General features: G+C 40.4%; 1 protein-coding gene and 1 long non-coding RNA gene across 5 annotated transcripts in view; one reads left to right on the top strand and one right to left on the bottom strand.

Annotated features, from left to right (window-relative positions):
- The window catches only part of LOC108242194, a 249138-nt gene that overhangs the window by 69320 nt on the left and 169816 nt on the right, over positions 1 to 10002 (top strand). The gene's annotated exons all lie outside the window — the stretch shown is intronic.
- prox1a (prospero homeobox 1a) overlaps positions 1 to 10002 on the bottom strand; it is a 45560-nt gene that overhangs the window by 8104 nt on the left and 27454 nt on the right. The gene's annotated exons all lie outside the window — the stretch shown is intronic.

Here is a 10002-nt window from a genome sequence, read left to right as displayed (position 1 = left end):
AATCATCAAAATTAAACGAAATAAACATTTGAAATATATGAGTTTGTATGTAATGTATGAATATAATATACAAGTTTCACTTTTTAAATGGAATTACTGAAATCAATCTACTTTTTCATGATATTCTAATTTTATGACCAGCACCTGTATAATGAAAGTTACCTAACAGTTGCACAATCTCATGCTATGCTATGCAAAGGTTTAGTCTACTTTACCATAGTGTTGTCTTATTTGTAGCAATTTTAGATGTAATTGATGCTGCCATTTATTGTCTTTGAGTCTCGTCAGAACTGCATGTCGGTGGCGTATACCTTTTTTTGTGTTCTTGTACTGCTTGAATACAGCATTCACAATGTCACACACAATGTTGTTGATTTATACTGTATGTGTGCATTGGTATTAATGTTTACACGGCTCTTTTTTTGCCATCAGTTGTGTGTTGTTTCCAGTCACGTGAAGTGTGCCGATATAAAACCAACATTTTGTCATTCATCCCATAAAGATGAACTTGGAAGAAATTCATGTTGTGGATTTAGTTTGGTCTTTACTCAAAAACAAGGAGAACAGAAGACAAATGGACGAACCACTGAACTGTGTTTAGAGCAGGTCGTCCTCCAATAAGTGAGTTAGCGGTTCGATTCCACCAGCATGCCAAGTGTCGAAGTGTCCCTGGGCGAGACACTGAACCTTTCACTGCCTCCGAAGTGCCCCATCGGTGTATGAATGAGATCTAAAGCGCTGTTAGACTCTGTAGACTGATTTATTCAGGTTAGCTTTGTAGAGACGTAGTAGAGTTCTGTATGGACGGGTAAATGAGGGCACGGATCGTGTTGTAAAGCGCTTTGAGTGACCTGGTTGGCTGGAAAGGCGCTAAATAAGTACAGTCTATTTACAAACTGCCAGACAGAGATCTGTAGGAGAGGATTAACAGAAACCACTAGCTATGGGTGGGTATCAATAGCCTTACTAAATAACTGAAATACTCCTTTTGATTTTAAGAACGTTATCTTTGCTGTGAACTGAGTTTACGTAACAGATTTAATATATATGGTTAGTCATTGGTGTTCACTTGATCCAGTTGTTTGTTCGGATCTTTATAGACCAGAGGTTTCCAAAATTGGGTTCAAGACCCCACAGAATCCTTCACATATAAATCCCTTTTTATTGGTTTTGAGTTGAAAGTTTGGAAATCTGCATTTATGACTTTTTTTTTTTTCGTCAAATTTTTGAAATGGTGGGAAAACTTGAACTTCTCGTCTGACCAAATTTCAACCTGGAGAGACTCACACAGAGAAAAGCTGCAATTAAATAGTTTTATTGGACATGAAAGACATAAGATTTTGGCGCTCAGATCCTGGCAGAAGACGTGAGTGATGTGAATAGCAATGAGCGTGGACGAGAAGCTTAGGATGAGGATTAGAGGCGTCTTCCCCGGGCCGGACACTGGAGGTGGAGGTCGAAGAGGGGAAGGAAGCTCGAAGGAGCTGGGAAAATAGCGGTGGAGAAGTGATGGAGGTGGGCTGAAGTTCTGCTAGTGAACAGATGAAGCCATGACGGTAGTCCTTTTAAACGAAGGCTTGCTTGCTGATTGGTTAAGATGGAGGCGTGGTCTGGTGCTGATGGGCTGCAGTGGAAGCGCATGACACAGCGATTGGATGATGCAGGTGAGGCTGAGGCAGGTCTTCCAGTTTGAATTTACGCCTAGGCTCCATAAACTGATATTTTATGCTTTTAAATTACCTAAATACCAAACATCAGCTGATTTGATCCATCAGCACATGCTTCTCTAACCCATTTAAATTTAGTGTCCATGAAAAAAAGTTCCTCTCTGTGGTGATGCAGCATATTTACGCTTCATTTCTTCAGATGTTGACCCACGTAAGAAGGATTTCAGAATACACAAAACGGCGTGACCGTAGTTTAACAGTCCTGAAAATGCTCCAGTATTGTCAGTTTTGAACGGATGCAAAACAGATTTAAATCCGTCTAATTTACATACTTTTAATTTGGCAACTTAACCTAATACAGCTACTTTTTTACAAGTGGAAATAGAACCTGCTTTTAGGCAGTAAATGCTGAAAATAACCATGTGGTTCAGGAGAACAGTAGTGACGATGACACTGGATAAAAAGTACAGAAATTGCACTTGGCAACAGTGACGTCTGCTTCACTAATGTAGCTTTTTATTTTATTTTTTTGTGGTCCCAATAAAGCAGGTCACAAGCACAGGGTAGGGTCGAACTAAAAGTGTTTTTAGGATATATAAGAGCCTCGTGTAAGTAGGTCACATCTTTAATACATACAAAGTATTAGTTAGCTGTAAAAAACAGTTACGAACATAAGAAATATTTAATGAGGGAAGAACTTAGACATGGTGCAGGCCTTCGTGTGTTTTTTTTTTCTTTTTAAAACCTTTTGTTTTCACTGCAATTAAGGTATATTCTTCAGCTGAAAGACACCCCAGCTCCACTGATGTTGGGTTCCCCTTAAAACCTTCCTCCTCCACCTTTTGCTTATCGTCTCTTTCTGTCTTTTATCTCTCCTGTCCTTCTCTTGCACAAAAGAGGAAGCAAACACAAGCTTGGCTCTTAAGAAATCACTGTGCAAACACCACATGTTTGAAACTCAAGGTGTGCAAACAGAAAAGGACGTTTTATTCAGCTGATAATGCTTTAACGATTATGTGCTTCACCTTGCTTGCCTGTTTCAAAGATTCTTTCTTGTCTTAACTGATCTTCTTCATATTAGATGAAATACTTGAAGCTAATATTTTATTTCTGGCTCCGTGGCCTTGAAGTCTGCTTTGCTGCTGGTCAGTGGAGTATTTCTGTCGTTGCTCTTTCATGCGCTGCTCCTTCTGTGGATGGTTAAGTGTCACTAAGTGAACATGTCATTTTTGTGCCAACACAAAAGCATCTGTTTCCTTTTTCCTTCTATCACCCTCTTGCTTTCGCCATTGTTGGAACAGGCTTCGGTCCCACACAACCTGGCAGGGAAATGCACAACCAGAGAGAAGAGACCAGCTTCGTTTTACATTTAAACTAAATGTTTATTATCTAAATTTGGTAAATGTCTTTTAGTGAGATGCACCTGGACCACAGGGTTAATTTGGATCCATCAGCAAGCTTCTGGTATAAATCTAGCTGATATTTGACCACTCTCCTTCCTGGCAGATTTGGTTGAGTCCATTTAAATTGGTTGGTTTGCGGGCACAGACCTGGCTTTTAAGCAAAGTCCACAAATTTTCCATCGGGTTGCGGTCGGGGCTTTAGGAAAGCCTTTCCAGAAGCTTAATGTTGGCTGATTTATCCAATCAGAAACCAGTTATGATTTCTGTCTGGGATCTTTGTCCTGTTGTCAAAGTTTCAGCCATCTAGCTGTTGATTTGAGGTGAAGTTAAAGAATCCGGAGGAAATTTTCCTCCATTTTTCCATCCACTTTATGCACCAACACCACAGCATAATGCTTGACAACCTTAACTTGTCCTGACATACATCTTGTCATTGTGGCCAAAGATATCAATCTTTGTCTTGTTCGACTATAAAACTTTTCCCCAGAAGACACTGGGGTCGTCCACGAGGGCAGCTGCAAGTTTCAGTTGACCTTGAAGCTCCTGGAGCTTCTTTCTTTGTTCCAGCTGTTTTCCGTTCATGCCGTGTTGTTTCCTGGGTTGTTCCTGAACAACCAAACTGATTCTGACTGTGACGGATCAGTGTTGGCAAAGAGAAATTACCTCTTACAGTCAGGATCACTAATGAGAACCTAATAGGCCTTGGTCTCATCAAGTTAAAAGGTTTTTAAAACCTTCAGCATCACTTATTAAAATATTAAGGCGGACATATGTATGCGTTTGACCCACTATATATAATTTTGACCCTTGTGGATTGGAGAAGACCCACAAACTTGTGCACCCTGGTTTTGTTTTTTAAAAAAATCATTGAATATTTCTATTGTATAATCATTCCATCTTAGAAAAAGAGCAGTTAAAAGCAAAAAAAAAATTGTCCTTTAATGCCTATGACTGGTGTACAGGCAGTCACTTCTGGTATTTGACACAGTCACCCAGATTTGCAGCCTACATTCCTAAATGAAGCAGGAAGTAAAGCCTTGGAAAGATTTCCCTCATCAACAGTCAGCTGTTTGAGGTAGATGAATGCCTTTCGTGCTTGTTTGAGTATTTTATGAACATTTCGTCTGTAATAAAAGGTAAACGGGGAGACCAAAGGTTCCTCCAGGACATCAGCAATATGTTTCCCTTCTCAGCTGCTCCATTGTCAATCATCCACTGATGTCACTGTCACCAAGACAGGGACAATAAAGTTTCTTTGTACAGGCTGCATGTGACGGAGAGGAAGGGTCTGCGTCCTGAGATTGCGTCTGTATGTGTTCTCACCATCTCGTTCGTGTCTTTTTGTGTGTCCCTGCTTGTACCCTTGCTGCGTTTTCGTGGATTCGAGTGTGCGCTCTCTGCTTCCTTCTGTGCGTCCCCCATAGAGGACAATAGCCTGGGTCATCTGACCTGACCGAGAGGCTGCAGACCACTCGGATCACATGATAGAGGCTGAAGGCCACGTCTTTGTTACCAGGCCTATTGTTAACGCTAAGGAGACAGCTGTATGCTCGCCACACTCACACTTACAGCACACATTCATACGGCGGCCACCTCGTGACTCCAATCAGGCTCAGTGACAGAGATGATGCCTTCGTCTTCTCAGCTGCAACACACACACACTCAGTGAGCAGAAAGCTATAATTATAGTGACAGAAACTGGCAGGTGGCATTGTCTGCAGCATACCGCTCCGTGTCAACCAGAAACTGAGACGAAACACGCTGAAGACTGAAGTCATAAACTGACAGCAGCGCCAAGACTGCGTTCAAGTGTTTTACAGGGGTTTGAGTGTTTAACTTTGCAAAAAGCTTCTATTAAGGTTTATGAAGAGACTTTCGTATCTGCAAAAAAAGAACTGCACTCTTTAGGTCATTAACCGCTCAGGCTAGGTTTGGAGAAATACTGACACAAAAAGATTACGAGCAAGATAACGTTCTTTTTTCTCCTTAACTATAACACCTGATACTGGTGTCCTACATAAAATCCTTTGAGATCTCCTCCACTGAAATATCGTTTGATGTTAAGTATCTACTGTAGCTGACCTCACAAATCAAGAAGTGCAAACCCAATTCCAAAAAGGTTGGGACGTGTAAAATGTATATAAAAACTAAATGCAATGATTTGCATATTTCATAAACCCATATTTTATTTACAATGGGACATGGTAAACCTATCCAATGTTGAAACTAAAAAAAAATATAATTTATTTATTTTTTTAATTCCCTCTCTGGGAAACTTTGAATTTGATGGCAGCAGCACATCTCAAAAACATAGTCCCAGGTCCATGTGTCCTTCTGTGCAGCATCTCCTCTTCTTCTCCCATCAGTCTGTAAACATCTGGACCTGAGGTTGTCCCATTCTGTCTGTTCAACAGTCCTGGCTCTTTGCTGTTTTTTTTTGTTTCATATATTAAATGTTTACAGTTTGTTAGAAGTCTGGTACTGGAAACCATGCTGTTGTAATGGATGCAGTCTGTGGTTTAGCACTGAAGAAGACGTTGTATGGACGGGATCATACGTTGTTTTCAAATCTGTGTTTACTTTCTGCATTGATGCAGCCTTTCCAGATGTGTGAGCTGCCCATGCTAGAGGCACTAATGCACCCCCATACCATCAGAGAGGCAGGCTGGATGGTTTGGACCTGTTCTCCTCTTTGGTCCAGAGGAGACACATCTGTTCACATCTGGCTTCTTCTTTGCCTGATAGAGCTTTAAGCGGCATTTGTGGACGGCTGTGTTTACAGACGATGATCTGTGGAAGTGTTCCTGAGCAGAACCAGAACCAGAACCTGGTTTTAATGCAGGGACTCAGTCTTCTGCAGACTGGTGAACCTCTGCCCATCTTTATTTTTGAGATTCAGCCTCTAAAGTTATCTTTTTATACCCAGTCCTCTCACTGACTTGTTGCCAGTTAACTACATTTGATACAAAATGCTCCTGCAGCTGTTTCTTATTGTACTACTTACTTCCACAGCATTTTGCTGCTCCTGTCTCATCTTTTTTTTAAAGGTGTGTTGCTGTCATAAAATTCAAAATTTCTTTCTTTTTTTCAGAATTGGTTTTCCATTTGTTTGAATACTTAAGTTTCTAAAACAAAATGTTAAAATCTCAGTATGAGAAATGCTTTTATATATTTTAAAGTTGTTTTTTTCTTTTACACAAATCTTCTTACAGCTTTTTGATGAAACTACCATTCCTTATAGGAATGCATATCGCCCACCGCCTTGCATACAAAGTTTAAAACAAAAATCATTAAATACTTGCTTGCATATTAAGAAGTAATTGCCATGAAAGAAGAAACGGTTACAAATATATCTCAAGTTTGAGAGAACTTTAATGATCCTAAATGATGATTCAAAAGGAAAAAGGTAATCGGAGATGGAGAAAAATAAAGCAAGACAAGTGTAGTCTTTGAAGTTCACCTCCTTTCAAAAGGTGGATTCATTACTCCAAGTGTGTGTGTGCCTTCTGGGTAGGTTATGAGGAGAGAATGTGAGTACAACAAAGATGGATGAAAAGTGTAGGAAAAAAAAATGACAAACTTAAGGGCAACTGAACATAACATTTACTCATGATAAAATTAAACAAAAATTAGACGGCCCAAGTTTCTGCCTCCAAGCGATTTCTTCTTCTCTTCCTTTCAAAAAAAAAGAAAAAGAAAATCCTACTTTCTGAATCGATTCCTGGGAGCCGAGTTTAGCCCCCTTTTCAGTGGGTTTGTATGAAGAGGAAGCGGAAAGGATGAGTGAATAGATGAATAAGGATGACAATGAATGTAAAACGGCGGAGAAAGACATGAGAAGTTTAGCCTTTCACAAAGTGCACAGCTTATGAAACCAGATAGCTCTGAAATGTGAGTGTGTGACCACTCTGTGGCCTCCAGGTAAGTGTGTGTGTGTGTGTGTGTTTTACTCAAAGTCAAAGGGCAGATTTTGTTTGCAACCACACCTACCCTTCAGGGGAGGGAATCTCTGTGCTTTCACATGAACACAAATGATTGTGGATGTGTGAGGCGCAGCTGTGCCGTCATTCGGTGCTGACAGAGCCAGTGAGGATCCTTGAACTGGAAAGATGAGAACGTCCTCTAGAAGACTTTAGAAAAATGTCTCATTGTCCCTGCTGGTCCAACACAGTGTACATTAAAGGCCTAGCATTCCTTTAATGACAAAGTTTTAGATTAAGATCTGTAAAATTGTTTGATTTATAGCTATTTTTTGTGTTTTTAAGGTCAGTTTGCAATAAAACTATGACAAGTCCTCCAAAGTTTCATGTTCGGTTGCATCAAAACTAAAACGAGTCAGTGAAGTCGGTGCAGAGCTTCTGGCAGAGCGAACCAACAACTCTTCAATCTGTTCTCGCCGTCAAAAACCAAGAGGAAACCTTTCTCTTCCTCCTGGCAGAAACCTGGAGGCTGACACCTTTCTCTGATTGTCCTGGCAGGGAAAATGTCGCTCCATCTCTTTTTTTTTTTTTTTTTTTGAAGTTAGGACTCTATTCCCCATTTCCTTTCCCTTCCTCCAGCCTCCCTGTCTAACTCATTAGTTAGTGGGCAGAGCTGCAATTAGTACAAAATAGTTTCAGGAGAAGACGGTGAAAGGAGGAGAGCTGGAAAGACGGAGGTAAACAAGAAAGGGAAGAGTTGAAAGAATGTGGCTGGAGAGGCAATAATTAATGAAGCTACTGTAATTGCTGGGACCTGTTTATGCCAACTTTGGAAAACACACACACACACACACACACATGCTCCCACTGAATTATGCTCACCTTTCCACAGCAATAATGATCTAAAATGTTGGCCAAGAGTGTTTGCTAATGACACAAGTTTTATTTTCTCGTAACTCTTAATGATCAATGAAGTTTTTACCTGTTTGTGTGTGTTCGGGCGTCTGTTAGCAAAATATCTCATGAGCCACTCAACAGATTTTAATTATCTGTATTGGTGTGTGTGTGTGTAGACAGGTTGGATTTAGAGCAATGTTTGTTAAATACACCCTGATTCTAACATCACCTCAGTTTTTTTTATTTTTTATTTTTTTGCTCGACTGTCCAGAATGAGTCTGGTCATAAAATCCTGATTTGCTGTCATCCGAGTCATCCTTTTGTTAAACGTTTCATCGAAGAAAAAGCCTTTTCATAGTCGCCCTATTTCAAGATGGTCGCCACAACCAACTGACCTTAGGAAAACCACCAAAATGGGTAGAATTCGGTCATATTTATGGATGATTTTCTTTCTGCTGCTCCTCTAAGCAGGGGGTCACCACAGGAAGTGAACTCATATGAGAGATTTGGTGATTTTTACACCAGATGCTCTTCCTGACCCAACCTGGGCTTTAACCTGCAGCCTCAGGATTACTGACCACAGATATGGAGCTAAAACTTTGCGTGGTTGTACCGGAGTTATTCACAACACATACTCCGACCACTAATACATCCAGCAAGATCTTAAAATGTTGCATGAGATCGCTCATAATATCATTTACAAGGTTTTGACCAATATGGCTCTAACTCCGTCCCTTATCATAACGTGACCTTAGTTTAAACCTCTGGCATGAAGGCAGCGGGCGATATGCATTCCTTCAAGCAATGCTGGGCTCTTATTTATGATGCAGTCATATCTGCAAATCTGACACCCATGGACGAGTCATGAAGACTCATTTCAAATGTCCAAAACACTAAACTCAGTGTCAGAGCTTTGGAATTGAGGATCTAAACGAGTTTAAGCATTTGGTGGAATTCATTGAATTATTTGACCACAATTAGTTTGTTTGAATTATTTTTTTTTAAACAAATTATTAAAAATAGCAGCAACTGTTAAGCGTGAGGGTGGAAGGATCATGCTTTGGGCTTGTGTGAACTTGGAAAGATCGTTTCTACAAAGGTCACAAAGTTAAAAATCCTCAACGTCCAGAGGTAGGAAGTGAGGGTCCTCACAGTATCAACAGCCACACAAAGCGCAGAGAAGCAAATAAATACAGGAAGAATAAAAACCAAACAGAAAGAGGTGATTGCACATATTGTTAGAGGACACATACAGCATGAATGTAGGGAGGAAGAATAGGGAGCAAGGAAGGAGAGGAGGAGGGAGAGACCTGTGATGGGGGACAAACCAAGGTGGAACTTGGACGATGCTAAATTTGGCAAAAGGAGAAGACTTATGTGTGTGTGTGTACGTCAGGAGACTTGCTGAATCGGCCGCGGTTCCAGTTTCACGCCTCTGAGTTTGACGGAAGGGAAGGAGAAAGGAAGACTGTCCCTAGCCAGTAATGTTTCCTCGGGGCGAACAGATAAAAGGAAGAAGGGAGGCGGGAGGAAAGAGGGGGACAAAGTCAGGGAAGAAAAGGTATATGTACCCTGCGCAAAAACACCTTCAGTTTATTGAACACACACATAACCTTTTGCTGGTGTGCTTATCAGCATCTACTGATTACAATTGCATGTTGTAGCTCTGCAAATTAGCCCTTTAGCTGCAAGTATTTGTGTTGATTTCCCACCTTTCAGTCAACCATTAGTTTGCATTCATTACAAGACTTTGGAAGTCGGATCGTAGCTCCTGTCAGGAACAGGAAACTGGGTCCAGACGTGAAACCTTTTCTATCAGAAACTGGGAATGCAAATGTTTTTTTTTTGAAGAGTACAAACGTATAAGTAATAAAATACTATTTACAGAATGTGAACACACATATTGTTTGACATAAATTAAATTTGCAAAGAAGTCTACCTACAGAAAACACTGGGGTTTTGATAAAAAACAGTAAGAAAACTGTCCACTTTAGCGCTCTATAGCTCAGACTCGACAGTAAAAACATCATTCATTCTTTTAACAGGTCACAGAAAGTTGGACTCGACGTGTCTGAAAAAGCATTTTTGCATATTTTACACAATTACAGTTGAAGT

The sequence above is a fragment of the Kryptolebias marmoratus genome, linkage group LG23 (assembly GCF_001649575.2).
Source record: "Kryptolebias marmoratus isolate JLee-2015 linkage group LG23, ASM164957v2, whole genome shotgun sequence".
Classification (NCBI taxonomy): domain Eukaryota; kingdom Metazoa; phylum Chordata; class Actinopteri; order Cyprinodontiformes; family Rivulidae; genus Kryptolebias; species Kryptolebias marmoratus.
Note: the sequence above shows the minus strand (reverse complement) of the source record. Positions and strands in the feature narration are given on the sequence as shown.